Source organism: Parasteatoda tepidariorum, chromosome 2 (genome assembly GCF_982258835.1).
Source record: "Parasteatoda tepidariorum strain Cologne lab strain chromosome 2, Ptep-v5.0, whole genome shotgun sequence".
NCBI classification, from domain to species: domain Eukaryota; kingdom Metazoa; phylum Arthropoda; class Arachnida; order Araneae; family Theridiidae; genus Parasteatoda; species Parasteatoda tepidariorum.
The window spans coordinates 114479191-114499833 of NC_141756.1; the positions used below are offsets into that span (position 1 = coordinate 114479191).

General features: G+C 27.5%; 1 protein-coding gene and 1 long non-coding RNA gene across 4 annotated transcripts in view; both read right to left on the reverse strand.

Annotated features, from left to right (window-relative positions):
• The window catches only part of LOC122272504 (maestro heat-like repeat-containing protein family member 2A), a 455199-nt gene that overhangs the window by 187619 nt on the left and 246937 nt on the right, over window positions 1-20643 (reverse strand). The gene's annotated exons all lie outside the window — the stretch shown is intronic.
• LOC107446400 (uncharacterized) lies at window positions 137-17760 on the reverse strand. Its single transcript, XR_015431654.1, has 7 exons — window positions 17603-17760; window positions 13510-13584; window positions 11340-11538; window positions 8485-8576; window positions 2979-3024; window positions 1416-1478; window positions 137-308 (listed from the first exon to the last, which is right to left on the reverse strand). It is a non-coding gene; the product is annotated as an uncharacterized LOC107446400 (long non-coding RNA).

The following is a 20643-nucleotide window of genomic DNA, read 5'->3' on the forward strand; positions in this document are numbered from 1 at the left end:
TGTCATGTTTATTTAATCAAAATCAAATTCTTGAAAATTTAAATTTAAAAAAAAAATTAATATTAAGTTAGGTTCTTAAAAGAAAATGGTTTCATTAAATTAAAAATTAAAACATTAAGTTCAAAAAATTTGAACATTTATTGCAGCCAAAAAAAGTAACAAGAGTTTGCAAACAATATTAAAATAATTAATGCTCACCCATTACAGTAAATAACTGATGTGCAGAAAAAATACATGATACAATGAAGCCAACAATGAATACAAAATATAAATGGGCAGTTACTTCCGTCTGCTGCCATAACATCAAACTGTAAGATTGAAAATTGCATGAATTAGCACATTTTATACAAATAATTAGCACATTGTATACTAATAATTAGCACATTTTATACTAATAAATAAGTGTGCTTGTCAAAATTATAGCAATGTAATTCTTATTGCATTAAAATGTTACTTTTTTTTGTACTTTCACTGAGAAGTACGAAAATTAAACATTTGAAATAAAAAATAATAGAAAATTATATAAACATGCTAATAAATTACTTCACAATAACAAAATCACTGTACAAACACTGTCTGAAGTTCAAAATATATCACTTGTTATAATTAAACATCTGCAATTAGAATTAAATGATTAAGGGAGCCCTAAAATTCACATATTCAATTTCAACAGAAAACACAGACTTTTAGTGAAAATTTATTTTTTGATTAATGCATAAAATATGAAATTCAAATCTAGAACAAGTTTTAAGGCACCCTTTATAAAAATATAAATAATGTTAAATACTATTCAATAACATACAATGAAAAAATCTATTTTAGTAAGGAATTATTTCACTGCTTTACAAATTTAGATTAAGATATTTTAAAATTATAATATATGACATCAGAATATTAATATTTAAAAATTTAATTGAAAATATGGATTTTCATCTTACCAGAAATGCAATTTATCATGAAAAATTAAAATGAACTTTTTTTCTTTTAAAACTGTTTAAAACAGCAATTAATCACACAGTTAATGCACATTTAAATCCCAGTTAAGCGAATTTACGTGCCTTAAAACAAAAATATTTTCAGTGAGAAAAAAATTTTTAAATTCTAATCACCCAAGACATGAAGCATTTTTCTGAACATAATATACATGAAATAAAGTAAATGTTCAAGCTTTATAAAATAAAATATATCAGATACTATATAGAATATCTAGAAGTAGGGAGGAGTTATAAGTAAAACTTTTGATAGATAAAATTTATAGAATTCTAAAAATGAAAAGAAAAAGAGATGCTTACTTTTTAATCTTCGCTAAACAATCAGTCATATGACCTAATTTATTCTGTCATGTACAAAATAATATAAATATCAATGGTAATTAATTATGATAGAAAATGTGAGCAAATGTGCAGTCAACAAACCTGTACTTTCCTAGCTACATGAAGAACCAGTTGAAACTTATCAGACACCACCAAATCTCCTTCCTAAAACACATTATAAAATTAATTTTTCTTTAATTTCTCAAATAAGTAATTAAAGGAGACAATCATTTTAAAAGCAAAATTACATCTTTCTGGTAAAAAAACAAAATATTTAAAAAAATTAAAAACTAATATTATCTATTTGTCATAATTCAAAAAAATCTTTATAAATATAAATGATATTCTATGCAGTAGGAAGTCACCTACAGTGACAGAAAATATTGAGTTATATTATGACTGTAATGATCCATTATTTCATTCAAAATAGAAAACCAGGAAACAAATCCAAAATATAATTTTATTAAATGTAAATTTATTTAATATAAATTATTAATGATGCAATAAGAGTACAATTTAAAGTCTTTCTAATTAAACAAACTTATCTTTTTATAGATTACTCATAATTGTAAACACGTACACTACAGCGAAAGGTTTCCTGAAAGTCAAAATTTTAACTTCTAGATTTTGAAAGCAAATTTTTATTTTTGAATTTCTCACAATATTTCCAAGTTTATGGAGATCATGTTTTTTTTCTTTTTTTTTAAGTTTAAAGAATATAGCTAAAGATCATAACAAAGCTGTCCTTCATGAAAAGCCTCAGAAACAATTTACAATAAATTCATTAAAAATGGAGCAAAATAACAAATATTTCTACAAAACAATTTTTAGGCCCTCCAAAAATAGTATTTTTTATTGCTTAAAATTTATGAATGCAATAATTCAATTTGTTTCTACTCAGATTTTTTTCTTAAAAAAAAATTAAATTTGGGCAGCCAATCTGAATGAAGAATTTATTACATTTTAATATGAAGGAATATAATTTAATTGTAACTTGTACTTATTATTTTATTTTTGCCAAATTTTTACTTTTGTTTGTTCACTTAAAAATATTACACTTTTATCTAAAAATAATATTTTAGGTATACAAATTAATGAATGGGTCCACCTTAATTAAAATTAGATTATTATGAGAACTTCATATGCATTAAGATAGCCAATTCACCCTCTCTTACTTTAATTATCATAAAACTATAACCCTTCCCAACTCACAGTTATATGGTTCCCCAATAATCAATCTCAAATTAGAGGTTCAAAAGAAAATTTGAGATTATGCATTTAATTTGAAATAACCACAAAAAGTAAGGTATAAAAACTAGTACAAATTATAAAGATGTTAAAAGGGGAGAAACAATTTTGTAACTTTTTTGTTGTTGCATAAAACACCATTTAGCATAAGAAAAATAAGTCGTAGGTGTTGGTTATATGTTTTTCTACAACTACTATTGTTATATGCTACTCATGTTCATATAAACAAACATTTCAATAAAATTTTAAACTATTTTTACCACATTCTACATGTTCTTCTTGCCGAAGGCCCCATTGTAAATACTTTTTTTTAATATTTCAGTTTTATCAATATTTAATAGTAAAAATATACCATATAACAAACCCAATTATGATACATTGTTTCCGATATTAAACGAAAAATGTAACAAGCTTTACCTCATGATCCTGCTTCCTAGAAATGTTCAGACTCAAAAACCATCCTCTGAAAAAGGATTCTAGCATTAAATTGGAAACAATATATCATAAGTAATTAATATGGAATAACTAACAAATTAGAGTTTATTAATTTAACAATTAATTAAAAAGTATTTTTGATTAAACATAAATGCAAATAGAAGTAAAAATATTTTTGGAAACCATTACATATAAATAGGAAAGACTTTACAAAATAAAGAAGAAGAGTATAAAAAATATATTTTAAGACAGTGGCTTCTTAAACGCACACCTAATAGTAGTACAAATGTAAAACATTTTGCAAAAAATTTCACAAATTCAGCCTACTGAACAAATGAAAATTATTAAGGTTGCTGCACCATAAGAATATTCAATAGTTGTTCAGCATATTTTTACTTTATAACCTGTGTTGTATAGCCCACCCTGTTCTGAGTTCATGACTATCAATATTCAACTCCATAGCCTTGTAAGATTGATCCCAATTCAGAAGACAAGGGAACTCCTAGATCAAGAACAGGGAGAACCTAGATTTCGTGAAGGACTTTTGGCTGGAACTAACTTGCATTTGTTTTACATGGAGAGAAAAACCACAAAAACCCAGAAATGTGTTAAAATAAGTTTCCAAATATTACTCAACTCACAAATTATTGTTATTTATTATTGCTCTACGAATTGTGCTAAGATGCAGCAGATATGAAGAACCACATTACAATTATCCACATAATTGCTGAATATCAGCATAATTATTATTTTATATCAAAATATTTTCAATCAACAAATATACTTGTCTTAGCAGTTTTTTTTTCTGATGCAACTTAGTATATTTTTTTTAAAACAGTATTAAACTTTATGAATTTTTGATCCAGAATAAATGCTACTTAAAAACTAGTAATGAACATATATTCAAAAAGATGGGCACTGACTCATTTTTGGAATACATAGTTAATCTGCAATTTATATAACTCAAGTATGTTGCATATAAAGACTATGTTAAAGAATGTTCGAGCATCTACTTAATCAGATTCAGAAATTCAGAGATAATCTCAAAGAAGATATATCAAGGAAATCTTTGTTGAAATAATTGATAAATTGCAATCAAAATAAGGAAAAAATTATTTATTTTTTTAAAATTGAGTTCTTTATTTTTGTTTTCAGTTTTGCAAGCTGTATGCATAGTTTTAAAGATAACTGTACCTTTGATGTGCAACTTGAAAAATAATTCTGCATTTATAGAGCCTTAGTCATTGCATAATTTGTAGAACAAAAAGTTCAGTTACTTTATTTGTCCAAAGAGAATGTACAAAAACAAGAAAAGTTTGGTCATATATACACTTTTGTTTGCTCAAAAAAGTTTTTCAAAGTAATTGCAATTTTTTTTTCTTTTTATACAAAAATATGAATGGGGAACTTTTTAATGCTTTATTAGCGGACAGTACCTTCATATTATAATTACTATTACTGATTTTCTTCTTTATTTATAATTCTTCAATGAAATTTTTCATTACATGCTACACACCAGAGAGGTGTGCTTAGTATGTATTTTATATTTGTCAAAACATTTTCACAAATATTTAAATTATTTAATTCATTGAGTTAAAAAATGTCCACAAGTGTCACATAAATGAAAATCACTATTTTAAGCACAGTAGCAATATTATTTCTTTTGGTTTAAATATAAAAATAAAACTTTTATACATACTAAAGATCTAATCCATGCAAAGTATAGTAGAATTTGTTATGCAACTATAGAAAAATGTAGACATAGAAAAAAATTGAGAAAATGTGAAATTTATTTAATTAATTTCAATACGAGTTGAATCACAACTTTTTTCATGCATACTTAAAATTTTCATGCTAAAAGTATAATTTACTTGTTCTTTATAGCAGGCTTGTTTAAGTTTAGTTTAAAATTAACTTACTCATTTTCAACCTCCTCCATATCAACCCACAAGATCCGAACCTATATGGCTAGAATATCTATATTCACTAGGTAACAAAGTAGTCTTTTTGAATTTTTTTGTTTCCTTTCACGCATTAATTAAAATGTGATTCAATAAATTAAGCAAATAGGTTTTAAATGCTCTTTTTTTTTGTAAGCATTTTTAAAGCTTGAACTTTCAAAAAGTTTTAAAATACTTACAATTTTAAAATTTGGTTCAATCCAAAATATTTCAAAGAATAAAAAAAAATAAAAAAAGTATTCAAAAACATTAACTTACTCAATAAATAAGGAAATTAAATAATTGAATCACCTTTCCATTCTATAGATTATTTTTATTTTTTTACAGACAAATGAATTTCTTTAACTGCCATTTTTATAAAAAGTTAAGATTCTTAATTTCAGAGCAAATTTATATTTATGTTCCAAGAATTAATAATATCTATTTATTGAAAAAGAAATTTAACTTGTAAAGAAAAGATCATTATTTTTTCATCACAATTCGAATTTAGAATATTGAGCAGATTACAACCATATTATGCACACAAAACTATTGATAGCGAACAAAATAATTAAATTTTCAACAGAATATTAACTAGTATTCTGTGAAGTTCACTTACAATTATAAATACCAAAATGACTTAACATGCAGCTAAATATTTTCAGCACAAGAATTACGAAACCTTTTTTACATACAAAATTTGACATTTCATTAAAAAAATGGATGTAAGAAATTTACATTGTTAGTGTACATCAAAAAGGATTAGTTAAAAATCAAAAAAAATAAATAAAAAAATAAATAAAACTTCATGGGCATTGTGTTAGAAGGGAAAGAAAGAAATACTATACGTGATGTAGTTGAGATATAAATAAGAAGAGGATCAAGGAAAGAAGTCAACCATGATACACAGTATTTATATAAACCTATAAAAAGTAAACAGCCCATGCAAATAGAATGGAAAATTAACATAAATTATACGATACAATAACTGCGACAAACTATTACTTGAAATATGTCCATGAAAAACTTTTAAAATTTAAAAGTATTTTTTTCATCGACCCAATTCTGAGTTTATGACAGTCAATGTTCAACTTTATAGCCTTGTAATTCTGAAGTTCCCAGAAGACAAGGAAACTCTTGGATCAAGCATTTGGACAAATAAGCCTTCTGGCAGGACTTTTTGAGGGAACTAGCTCACATTTGCATTACATGGTGAAGAAAACCACAAAAACCTCCCATGGTTAGCCCAATGGCAAGGGGATTCTATCCCATAATCTGCCTACCACTGAGGATATTTTATATCAGCACTGTGGTCAGTGCGAGAAGAGAGTAGAATTCGTATCAACCAGCCACTGCCAGGATTTGAACCAGGGTCTCCTCATTGGGAGAGGAACACTATACCGAAGGCTATAATAAAGGTATTGTATAATATCAATAATTGAAATAAGAGTTCCAGTCCCTTTCCCTATAGTAACAACAATAAACAGGACATATTCCCATCAAACATAGCCTTGTGATATTCAGACAATTTAAAATGATTAATAGTACTTATGATTTTTCTATCATTCAGAATGATTTATACCTCTGACTTTTCTGACATTTAGAATAATTTATTAATCTATTTATTTTTTATCTTGACGCTTAATATATATTATTTACAAGTTATTTATGAAAAGAATAATAGAAATGAGTAGCTGAGATGTTCTACTCTGACAGCTAAAGACAAAAAGTTTTCTTTATAAAGCATGAGGAAGTGAGATGACCAGCTACAATTTTAAGTTTGTTGACTGTTAAAAATATTAATATGCTGGATATTGAAACAAAAATGTGTAGTTTTTGTATCTGTGCAATTCAAATTAAAATGGTGTTGTAGTAGTTAGCATGTTGGGCTAACAAATATGTTTATCTGGCTAATAAATATGCCTTTTAATTTTCAGGGTAACTAGTCAGAAACTAAACAAGTTTGTTGATAAAGAATAACTGAACATACCTTTAACTAGTAATTGACTCAACAAGCCAAAAAAGTATACAGAAATGGTGATGGGCACACGATAATGAACATCATTTGTTCTCACTTTAATGTATACAAGGATACATAAATGACAAATAAGATTCAATAAATAAGGCTTAATAAGATATAATGAATAATATATTTTTCTTTTATGATAAAGCATCAATAAAGCATTTTTTTCTGTATCATTCAGTTATTTCATAAAATCCACATTTTTTTTTAAAAATTAATCTGCATTATTTCATAGTAAAAAGTAAACATACTTCAAATTTTGTGTAAAAATTTTTTTTTGAATATTTTTATTTGAAAGCCTATTTAATTCCTTTTATAAAAATCATGATTTGTATATTGCAGTATTTAAAACAATACAAGTTTCTTTCCTAGAATCATCAATTATCAAAATCAACAACACCCATACTTTAGTTTGTATCTAAGTAATGCTTTTAACTTAATGTAGTTTATGAAGTATTCGTCATTTGGTTCCCCTAAATGAACAATTCATAAATGCACATGAATAAAAGCTTCAAAGAGAGAATGTAAGCCATCATCTGAGATAATTTAAAACTATCTCCCACCTCCCAAAACATTTAGGAATTTTCCCTCTTAAGGGGTTAGGATTCTGAAAAATAATATAACTTTCAGGAGTTGTAATATCTATTGATTATTCCTCAGTCAATAAAAAATCAACTTGTCTTAAAAATTTAAAAACAAAATATAACAAATTATAGATGCTTACATTGTATGTGTAATTTTTTAAATTAACAAAAATTAGCATTTTTTGCACACATAGTCATTTTTAACTAAATTAAACTAAAGATTAAAATTAAATTATGTAAAATTACATTTTATTAAAATTAGATTATAATAAGTTGCATATGTTATAAAAAAAAGTTCGTTTTTAAGTTATACACAATAAAAGAAAAAATTATCGAAACTAGTATGATGAACAATTATAAATTGTTCATACACCTGTTATGCAGTTTTTTAATAAATTTTAGAAGGTCGGGGGGCTGAATATTGAGTATTTGGTAGCTGCAAGTTGTGCATTCATATCTAAGATCAGTCCTTTGCTTAGTTATGAGGAAAATATCCCAATAGTTTTAAGTTTGCAAACTCTACATAATAGTTACAAAGAAATGTCTCAATGTAGTGCTTTTTATGTTTACTAGTTTTGCAGACAGTATATTAATGATTATAAAAGAAACCAATTTTGATGAAAATTAAAAAAAAAATTCTTATTGTTTTAGTAACATTCAAGTCATTACTTTAAAGGGTCATTAATAATAATCAAAATGCATTTGACAACGTAACATGTGAAAAGAGTTATTGTTTATTTATACCTCGACCCGCCTTATTCAGGGCACACGAGAGTAGAACAAACATTCTACTGACAAAACATACATAGAACACACAAAACACAAAAAATTACATTAGCAACAAGTATAAATGACATATAAAGAATAAATTAAATTTTGAAAATATTTACATTATAAGAGCTATACAGCTTAAATAATTCAGTAAGCAATGGTAAACTTACAAAAAATGCTAACAATGTTGTTCCTGGTGAATTCCACCGTAGCAACGATACGAAGCTATCAGCAAGAGAAGAGACAGGTTTTGAAGCATTACCTAAAAAAGAATTTATATGTAACACAACATAAAAGGAAAATTTATTCCAAACCATATGCAAATTATACTAAGAAATCATATTAAACTACTTTAATGGTACTTTTTCAATCAATTTTCAAATGTATTGCAAATTAAATTATTTTAATTGCATAACTAACCAAAAATTTCTGATTTGAATATTAACTTTCTGAAAACTAGTCCCAGCTTATTGCAAAATTTTAAATGTATAAAAAAACCTGTTTTCCCCACCTTATTTAAGAGCAAAGAAAATTTAGTATAATTTTTACCCAGAGACTCTATGTTTGGATATTTAACAGACACTAGATAAAAGTTTAGGTTACCTCGAAAGTAGAATTATTTAGAAAGTGACAAAATAAGCCAAACCATTTGACTTTTCAGTTGCAGCATTTAGCAAATTTTATTTTTAAAAAAATTCCAAATATATAATAATAATCACGAGAATCTAGTTATATCACATCAAACAAGTTGATGTATCTGAGCATATTGCTCGAGACATATTTTAGATGAAGCAGGGTATATGTCGGGGAATGCAATCCTGGCACCACAGGATAAAAATTAGACAGGATCACAAATCAATGTCTGCAGAATTTTCACTTCAATCCCACAGGAAAATTAATTTTTCTCCTTTAAAATATTTGATATATTTTATTGATGCTTGAATCAAACAATTCTCAACATTGAAGCAAAATTGGCAAGGGCAATTTGGCATTGAACAGCCGCCCCCAATTTTAAGTTTATGACTTCCAATGTTCAACTCCGTAACCTTGCTATTTTGAACCCATTCCAGAAGGCAAGGAAAATCCTGAATCAGATTTTGGGAGAAATTTACTTTCAAGGAGGACTTTTTGAACCTGCACTTGAGAAAGGAAAAACACGAAACCCTGCATGGTTAGCCTGGCAGCAAGAGAACTCTAACACATGATCCATCTACCATAGAGGATATTTTATGTCAACACTGTGGTCAGTGCAAGCCAGGTGAAGAATTTGTATCGACAAGCCATCGCTGGTATTCAAACCCAGATCACCTTATTGAGAGACCAATATATAACCGTCGTTGAACAGCCGACAAAATTTTGGGTTTTTTACGAGTACTAATATTCCACTCCGTAGCCGTGTAATTTTGAACCAATCCAGAAGACAAGGAAACTCCTGGATCAGTACCCCCAGAGGTATGATTTGCTATGGGAACATGGATGACTTTGTGTTTTAGGCTCGAACCCACGCCCTCTTGGACATGGGCCCAGTGCCCTGCCAACCAGGCTTTAGAGGGGCAAGATGGAAAAAATGTGATTTAGCACTATTTTGCCTCAAGCCTTTCATTTATTTGGTATTAAAAAAGTAAAATAAATTAGTGAGAAGTAAAATAAATAAAAGTAAAATAAATCGCACTAAGTTGTCCTTAAGCCTAAAAAATATAAAAATTTTTTAAAAAAAAAAGACTTAATAATACAGATAAAACTAAGTTTATTAATAGAACATTGTAAAAGTTTTAAGAAGAAGAAGAATTAAGTTAAAATATGCATGAAAATAAAAACTTTTAAAATAGAAAAAAATTGAAATCGAAGACTTGTAATTCATAAAAGTTAATACCAAATGTGTCCTTTCATGAAAATTGACAAAGTTTATATCGAATAATAATTTTACTAAACACATATAATTTTTCACCAACCAGTTTTAGCACATCATAACTAATAGATATTATGAAATGATTGTGCTTTAGTCATTTTAGATGTTATAGGGAACAGATATTAGATACTTTAGAGCTAATTTAAAGTTTTCTGGTTATTACACCCTTTAAGAGACAATTATAAAAGCACAACAGAGAGAAACCATACAATCCTACAGATATTATTGGTCTTGCTGACAAATTAATTTTCTGTTTCAGGATTGCCTGTGATTGAGAATGTGCTTCTCAATCGCTTACAGCAAAATGAAACACATCAAAGTGGATGCAAGGAAGAAACAAGAACATTGCACTTTTCCTTTTTAAATATACTTAAAATTTTTAAGAGATGAACTTACTTTGGAAATTAATAATTAGTCCTTTAATAAATTTTATGTTCACTGATTTTAGGTAATAAGTAATTATGTGCCTTTTTTAATAAAACTAATTCATAGTTATTATTTAAGACATGCTAAAAATGGAAGATATCGCAATTAAAAAAATAATTGCAATTGCATCTGAGAAGAAAAGGGAAATTCCCTACAAATAACTGAAAATCTTACTTTGTAGTGCTGTACTCAATTGCATCTGAGGAAAAAACAGAAATTCCCTACAAATGACTGAAAATTTTACTTTGCAATGTAGCAATTTTTTATTAAAAAAAGATTTTGCACTTCTACATAACTAGTTAGCATTGTGATTAAGTAGAAGGAAATAAACTTAGGAAATTTTAATATAAGGAAATTTTAATAGAATTGTAAACTTCTGAAGAAATAAAATAAATTATGAAGTAAATTTTTTTCCCTTTAAGTATAAACCTTGGCTGATGAATACAAAACTTTGTGCACCAAGAAAATGTTCCCCAGGTTCCACTGAGAAAAATACTAATGAATCCTAAGAGAAAAAAAGAAACACCATAACCGTATCAATATCAAAATTATTATCTTAATGGTGCATTTTAAAAAATTATAAGTTTCTTATGCATAAAATATTTTTCTCTAAGCCGATAAAATTTCTTGAATAACTAAAATGAATATAGAACTGTTATAAATAGAAGGCAATAAAGAAATAGCGCTCACTTTCGAACTGTCAAAGGATCTCCTTCAGAATCATCTTCTGCGCTATCATCATCAACAACAACAGGCTCAGAAAAGTCTTCAACTAATTCAGAAAATTGAGAAGTCATCCAGTCACAAAAACGACCATATAGACCTCGCTGTCCTTCAACCTAAGGAAAAGGAACAGCTTCAGCTTGCACTGGTGTAAGCTCAGTGGCAACTAATAATAGTTTAAAAATCAAATACAGTTTAAGTAAAATAACTTTTCAACTGAAACTATAAAAAACGTAAGATACTTAAAACAAAATGATAGATTTGTAATTAAATGATAGCCTTGAGCAATTCGAAAATTCACATATAAAAATTTGTAAAGATAAGCTATGTTTCTAGTAATTTAACAAACTAATGGTGAATGTCAATGTAATATAAATGTTTTTAAACATAAAATAAGTTTTAAACAAAAAAAATGGAAGAAGCTAAAATATTTCAAACGAAGTGTCATCATTCAAAAGAAGCTAAAATATTTCATATCGAAGTGTCAACTATGTGCTCAGAAGAAAATTTCTTCCAACTTAATATTTTTTCGTTTTTCGATATCCTTTAAAAATGTCCAGGTTTTTATAAAATTACATCAAATAAATTGTACTGAATTTAAAAATTCAATAAAACATGATATTATCTAATCATCTGGTAGTATTTAAGCAGTTGATAGCTTAAGAATTGCTGGATTCAATAGAACATTTCAATGTAAAATATTTAACAAATATCAAATGAAATTATGTACAGGGTATCTGCTACGTTTCAGATTTTCAAATCCATGGCTTTTCATGACTTTACCATGTCTAATTCCAAGAACTTTTCATGACTTAACAAAGTTATACAAAAACAAGACAAACCAAATTTTAAAAAAAACATTATAACAACATTAATTGAAATGAAAGGTATAACCAAAACTGTTATACTCTGCATCTTCATATTTATAGATTTTAAATTTAAAAAACAGAGTAAAGAAAGAGTTGAAGCAATAAAAAAGCTGAAAAAAATATGAAAACAAATTTTAAAAAAAATCCCTTTTTTCCGCAGAATTCTATTCTAAAGATACTTTTCTTGTTCATCGGAAAGGAAAGAAATACTCCTGATTCTTCAGTTCTCATTTCAGAATTTAAGAAAATGACTGGCTTGCTTCAGCTAGAATTTTAAATTGATAAAATAAAAATAAAGAATAATAAAAATTCTGAAATCACAGAAGTTAAAAAGATAACTTGCTCTAGAAACAATGTTTTTACTTTCATTTTTTTTAAAGAACACCATAATTTTTAAATAACATGATAAAAACAGTTTATATTTTTATAAAACATGACTATGAGTGGAGATTTTGTTACAAATTCAGATATTTGGAACACCATAAAATTGGGGGGGGGGGGGTAAAATCCATTTTAAAAATTAGATTCCATGACTTTCCAGGTGTGCGGATACCCTGTATGAAAAAAAACTACACATAGGAGTAGAAATTAGGAAATTATATCAGTGGACATCAGACAAGTGACTAAAAGATATTACTAGTTCATACACATTTTCACTAGCCCATTTACTTTTCCTTATTAGATTTTTTAGTAAAAAAAAACTTAAAAAACTGAATTTAAGCAAAACACGAGGCTGAAAATCAAAAAACCGAACCATAATACCATCTTTTAGCATCAATTGCTGGTTCTGCAGTTTGGGGAATAGTCTGATAAAAAAAAGAGTTCAGATTGACTTCTGTTACAAATATAGTTATTCAGTTATTGTATGAGGATAGAACTTAGGCAGATTGAGAATCAATTGCAGCACAAATTTTCGTTCATTTGAAGTTTTTTACATTTCTACATCGTTCAGAATAAAATAAGCTACTGTATTTCACATTTTGAACTAAAACAGTGAGTGTTTAGTTAATATGCTAGATCTTGCAAAGCATCGCCCTTTAGTATATTTATATAGTCATACTTACATTAACAACAACCTCCCAACAACGGCAAACTCTAAAAACGACCCCGTGCTTATGCCTACGTAACTGGTTACTGTTACTTCTAAGCTTTCATAATTTCATAGCAAAGTTAGTGGAAAGTCATTAACAAATCAGCTAAATAATAATGCGACAGATCAAAAATATAGGACCTATTGATTGCTTTTAATATAAGTAAATTCTACTTACCTTTGAAATAGTGTTTTTTGGAAATTATTCTATCTCACAAATTCAGATACTTGTTTCTGTGTCCGTCCACTATACCTAAAAAATAAGTATATTAGACATTTTTTTATCCTTTAACGCTTAAACTTTAATAATATGATTTTCAGTAAATAAAATATATTCCATTGTATTTCTTGAAAATTTACATTTTTATAAACTAATTTCTTATTAATTAAAATAAATATGTCTGGTTCTTATGTCATTAAACTTTCAATAATATCAGAAAACATTTTTAAAAAATTTGTCAGTAGTTACATAATTTTCGGTTTATATTTTTGAGAAATCAGTTTCAGGTTATAAGCTAAGTTAAAGGAAAATGGCTCTAAAATTAAGCAAATTTTTGAAATATTAAAAATTTTGGGAGAATTAGTATAAATACTAGATGTAGCTTGTAATGTTCTACCTAAAGCAGAAAGTACTCAAGACTACAATATATACATCAGAGGCCAATCGAAATCAAGACAGAACACTTTTTGGAGCAGGAAAAAAAAAATGCAAGTGATAAATTAACAAAAGAAATTATGTTAGTTATTTTTATTTTGTGCTTTTCTTTTGACTTCTCAATTTGTTCAAGCTAACTTCTCCTCATAATTAAAAACATGCATTTTTAGATTTTAAATAAGCGCATAAAATTAATAAGCAAGCTTTTATCAGTAAAATGAAATAAAATGTTAAAAATATAGAGAAAACATGGCAAAAGATATAAAGATTTTTTAAAGGAGAGGAAAATAATTATTAAAAATGTTTTTGAAACATATTTTCAAATTCGAAAATAAAATTTAAATTAAAAAAGTTTTTAATTAAAAAAAAGTTGGAAAATGAAATAAGGAAAAGATATAAACTTGTCATCAGCTCACACGATCAAATCCTAAAAAAAAATGGTGCTTTCTAATATTGTATTAGTATCGTCAAAGCAAAATATATCAATACAATAGAGTGAAGAACACTAAAAAATTGGAACGAATATAAAACTTATTAAGCAAAACATTTGAAATGAAACAAAAAATGCAAAATAAAACAATCAAGCAATAAATAAATAAAAATTCAAGAAAATACAGAATAACCAAGAACTAAGGAATCAATTCCTTGTTTGATTTAGGATCATAAATTGCCTCAAACAAAGAATTTCTAGAACTATGAATATATTAACCTTTTAAGGAAATAAAAAAAATATTTGTATGCAACATTTGCATTGTGTAACAAAGTGATTTGTTCATTAAATTAAATTTGGTTGTGCATGCATGGTTTTATTTTCATTTCTTGTTTTTCGGTACTTATTTTATTTTTTAAAAAATAGACTAAATTTTTATATCTGTAGTTCGAAAATTTAAACACGATCCTAGTAATAATTCAAAAATGAAATGTTTATAATCACTTTTAATTTATTAATAAAGCATAAACAAAGTTTTATTAGTTAATAGCTGAGAATATGTCAACACTCAATTTATTTTAGTATAAATGAACATCTTAAAATTAAATTATTTGTAGTCATTTAATAATAAGTTTCTTTGAGCTAGCCCAGTATACATTTGCCCAGTACACCCTACTACACACTGCAACTTAACCCACTGACGGTTCTGCACATAAAAAGTCGCATTTTAACCTGCAGTCTTCTCTGCATTTATTATATATACAGCGGCCTAGGCCAATAGGCCCATACGCCAAATACAATGGATCATTTAAAAGGTCAACAGACCCTTATATAAATAAGATACAAAAATTATATATATATATATAAAATACAAAAATTATGAGCCATGAGACAACCAGTAAAAACTTAGTGAGCTGTGAGCCAGAGCTGGTGGACCCTCAATACAAGACAAAAAATCTAACAATTCACCAGAAACAGCTGTAAATACAGCTCATAAAACCGCCAAAAGGTGAAAGGATAAAATGACATAAATGAATATAGTGCTAAAATTGAAAAGTTAAAACTGAGACAAAGTCACAGATGTATACACTTGCCAATAGGGCATTGAAAGGATCCAGCCACTCAGGCCAGCTTGAATCCTGCTGGTGGAACCAAAATAGTGAGGGTGAAGTAGTAACAGGTAGTCAAAATGAAGAACAACAAGTAAAGCAGAGTAAATTCAATTAAAGTACAAAAAACAGAGGATAAAATACCAATAGATACTAAAAGGTAAGAGTTAAAAGGGGTGTATAACAATCTAAAAACCGTGTATAAAATACAATCGCAATGTAAAATACCAAATGTATTAAAATCCAAAGGTTGTAAACAAACCTAAAGCATGTATAAAATGCAAAGTCAAGTTAAAAGTCAAATTAAAACACTAAAATGGCAATGTGGTCCAAAAAAAAAAGGTTTTGGCAAGGTGGTTAGATTAAGCAGGTAAAAATTTTAGTTATTGTCAATTTTGTTTATTAATTCCATTTGTTCCTCAAGAGTAGTTTTAATGATAATCTTGATAATTTCTCTACAGACCTTGTCTGTAAAAATTTGTTGGTCTGTTTTTTGGAAGAAATAATTTTTTCGGAGTGTTCGGTACCGATCACAATTATATAAGAGATGCTCTATGGTTTGTCTTTGGTTACAGTTTGAGCAAGTATCTGATTTGTTAAAAAATTTGTTTTGGTGTACTCCGAACACTCCGTGTCCCGTCAGAAATTGGTTAAAATAGAAATTAGTTTGCAACCTTGTAGTTGACGGGGTCTAAATGAATTTAAATGTATGTCTGCCTTTCTCAGAATTTTCCCAATTGGTTTTCCACCTTGCCATTAAATATTGTTTGATTTCGGTTTTAGTTTGTTTGGGGGTCTTCAGAACCTAGAGATCCACACTGTCAGAACCAATGGCTTCCTTTGCTGCCCTGTCTGCCTCCTCATTGCCCTGGATCCCCACATGTGCTTTTACCCAGTTCAAAATAGTGTTCTTATTCCAATTTTTTTTGATCTCTTCTATGAGTTTGGAACTGGGTTCTGGGTCAGCCAGGGCCTAGAGGGATGATAGTCTTCTGCATAGATGCAGTCTTTTCTGCATAGAAAAACCGGTTTTTCCATGTAAATAGATAGGGGGATTGTGTACGGGGGAGAAACATTTTCCCAAATTTACCCATTTACTTAACCGCCAGTGGGTTAAAGTAACTAAATCAGGGTTGAAACTCAAATCTGGAAAAAAATTCCCTGTACACATTATACACAATATATTAAGAACACAATTACTGTGCTCTTGTGAGAGTTGTATTGGACTAACTATATTAGATTTTATTTCTGGAAAAAATTAGAGAAAGAAAGGAACATCTGAACATACTTTGCTATAGTAAATGAAATAGTTGGAATATCATCCTTAAATATCCAGAACCCAAATATAGAATAGAAATAAGCATACTATATATGGGTATAAACAATAAGGTAATCCAAAAGAGGATAGAGCATACTTTGTGCTGCGTATAATAAAGCCCAAATATAGGTGCAGAAATGAGTATATTATAGTTTTAATTCTACAAACAAGAACCTTCCTCAGTGTCTGAACACAAAATGTATGGTTTAGCCAATACTAATAAAGGTTCTTGCTTATACAGGGTTGCCACTCAAATTTGGTAAAAAATTCCCTGTGTTTTCCCTGTTAAGAGGAAAGAATTACTGTGTTCTTGTATGAGCTATATTGGAGTAAGAATACTTGTTTTAATTGCTGGAAAAATTTACAGTAAAAAAAAAACTATTGAACATACTTAAATAATGCTATAGTAAATAAAATAGTCTAGTACAGCTAAAATATCTTCCTTAAATATCCCATAGATTGCCCTTGGAGTGGTCACCATTTTTTTAAAAGACAAAAATAAATAACAAAATCCCCTGTATTTTTCCAGTTTTTAAAAAAAAGAAAAAAAACTCAATATTCCCTGCATTTTCCCTGTTAATTTTGATGATTTTTAAATTCCCTGAATTTTCCAGGTTTTCCCTGGTCTCCTTGTTATGTACCTGTTGTACCTATTTGTACCTGTATTTGAGCTTGATTCATGCTCTTTAGAATAAAGAAATTTGTGTACTTGATGAGTCATGCAAACACAATTTCTCAGAGACAAAGAACATTTCGTACCTGAAGGATGATCCTCTGCTGAAAATTTTGGGTTTCATACGCATTCCTTGCTTTGCATCGGAACATCGAAACAATTTGTGATTTTCAATGCACTTTTTCCAAAAATTTTTACATTCATTTCGGCTATCAAAAGCAAACTCCACAGTATCTGTATAGAAACCCTAGAAGTATATGAAAAAATTGACCTCAATACCTATTTTAAATTTTGTTAATCCTTAACAGTGAAGAAGAGCTTCACGTATATAAATTATTTTAATTTGCTTAAAGCAAGATATAATTGTACGTTTCTTATAATAAATGTAAGTTGTTGTTTTTTTAAATAATTTTTTTAAGATGAAAAATAGAGAGAAAGAAATGCCATTGGTCACTATAGTAGCAAATTTGGACCATAGTTGTTAATGGGATGCAGTTTCTTTGCAGGATTGAAGTACAGGATTATTCATAATTCTCTCCGGGGTTTCGAAGCGTTATAGTAAAAAAAAAAAGAGGACGAATATGAAAAAAAAGAAACATATGAAATTATTCCGAAACTATTAAAGTTTTACTTACATACATTACAGGTTTTCTATGTGTGAACCCTTGTTCACACGGCATACATCAATGCGATAGTCCAGTTCCTTCCCGGAGGGAATTATGAATAACCCTGTATTATGGCCGTTTCAAATGCATCTTACTTTGAATATGATGTAGGGATTTTTATCCCAGAAAAAGGAGTAAAATCATTCAGAAAAAATTAATTTATTAGGTAAAACTTAAATTGATACAAAGCAAAATTATAAAAATAAAGACAAGAAGTTCCTTAAAGGTATAAAAAAAATCCTTCTCTTAACATCTAGAATTTCTGTTAACATAGACATTCAGCTGTTGGAACTCGGACGCTGATGCCTCCAGTTCAATCCCCAATAATTCAAAATTAAAAATAAAGTAATTGTTCTCAACGGACAGTTCGGAGCATGGGAAGAGATTCATGGTTGGCAATTTATCAAAAGATAACGTAGCTAAAAATAAAGACAATTCCCCATAATCAATATTAAATTTGAAAATAATTTGGCTTAAAAAAGAGTGTGAGAATTAGTATGACTGAAACATTTTTGGGGTAAGAAAAACAGAGTTATAAATAGGTTTTTGATTTAGTCGTGACAGTGAATTAATGAGTCTTACATTAGTATTGAAATATATTTAGCCGTTACATTGATTGTGAAGAAAAGAATAAAATATTTTATATTCGCTTTATATATAATGTAACAAAAATTAAATAACTGGTTTAATTTAATTAAAATTTGATTAATAATGATTCAAAAAATAAGTTTAAGAAATTAAAGAAATTTTAAAAGATAGGAAATATGTAATGCCTATTGTGGCATCACATTCACATTCTCCTAGATAGCATTGAGTATGAATTTATTTAAAACATGTATGAAAAATACATGCAGAAAATATTATGTAGCATATAGCCTAAAAAATCTGGACTTTTTAAAACTCATAATAAGAAAAAAATAGTTTAAAATAATTTCAAATTAGAGACAAGCTGGATTTCATGTGCTATCATGTTACAAAAATCAATTTTAAAGTCCATGCGAAAATAGATCACCACAAATTTTGAAAAAAGCAATCAACATATTCATGAAACAGTCGAATTTTGAAATTGTAGTGAATTGAGTGTGTACTAAATTGTGTGTACATAGTTGCCACAGCAAAAAATGAACAAAAATAGTTGCTTATAGTACCCTCAAGAAGGAAAATAGTTGACTAAAACTACGAAAATAGTTGCCTGAACAGGGTCAAAAATTTATTAAAAAATAGTAGCCAACTAACTAAAATTATAGCTTATTTGTCATATACTATGATTAGGACTGGGTGATGTCAGAAATTTTAAATCGTGATACATCGCTATATAGCGATGTATCGCAATTTAGCATATGTTCAAAAATTACCTATGGCAATTCTTTAAATCAATGAAAAAGAAATAAAAAGAAATAAATCGATTACAAAGGAAAATACTAATTCTAAACAAATTTCACTATGACATCAATATCATTGCTTAATATTTTCAATTAAAATAATAAAGAAGTCAAAGTAAAAGCAAATCCAAGTTTTTTTTCATTATTCTTAAATTAAAAATGATTTAAGATTTACTGGTTCAAAAATAATAATACTGTAACAAAATATTTTACATAAATAAATTAAAAATTAAAAGAAAAAACTGAAAGTGGAAAACAAACCAAAGAAATGTTCACTTTAGAAAAAAAAAATATTTTTTTAAAATTATTTGTTGAAAAAAAAATCATGCTTTTGAAACATCATTAGACCCTTTTTTATTTAATTATTTAAAATAATAAAAAGTAGTATTGACTAATGGCCAAATTCTGTAATAAATGTGAAAATATTTTTTCTTAATGATTTCCTTTTCTGAAAATAAAATCGACTAAATATTTATTTGTTTAAAAATGATACTGACTATCTGAAAAAATATAAAACAAACAAGTATTGGAAGAATTTTAATAAAAATTTAAAAAAAAAATACTTTACTAATGTTAAATTATTAAAAAGCGTCAAAACATTACTAAACTCTTTATTTAATTTTTTAAAAAAATTATTTGTCTTAACTGCACTACGCACATGGTAGGCGGCAATAAGTACGTGTTAGTGAGGGGACTGGAAAGTAACATTCATTTTTTCGAAAAAAATTTGCCAAGAGTAAAAAAGTCTCCCAATAGTCGCCTATTCACGAAAATAGTTGCTTTTTTATCCTTTTCAGGCAAAAAGTATTACTAAGCCAAAGTATTACTATTGAAAAGGCTAAAAAGTATTTTTAGCCTTTTCAGGCAAAAAAAGTCGACATAGTCACCTAAGGCCGAGAATAGTAGCAAATAGTCGCATTTCAGTAGTCTGTGTGCAACCCTGTGTGTATTTTAATACTTTAGCACTATTTACAGGATTTTAAAAAATCTGTAGCTAATACAGCTGAGAAAAATTTATCATAGTCAAGGCAACACTTATTTATGGTGAAATTATCTTGAATAAAATTTATTAAAGTAATT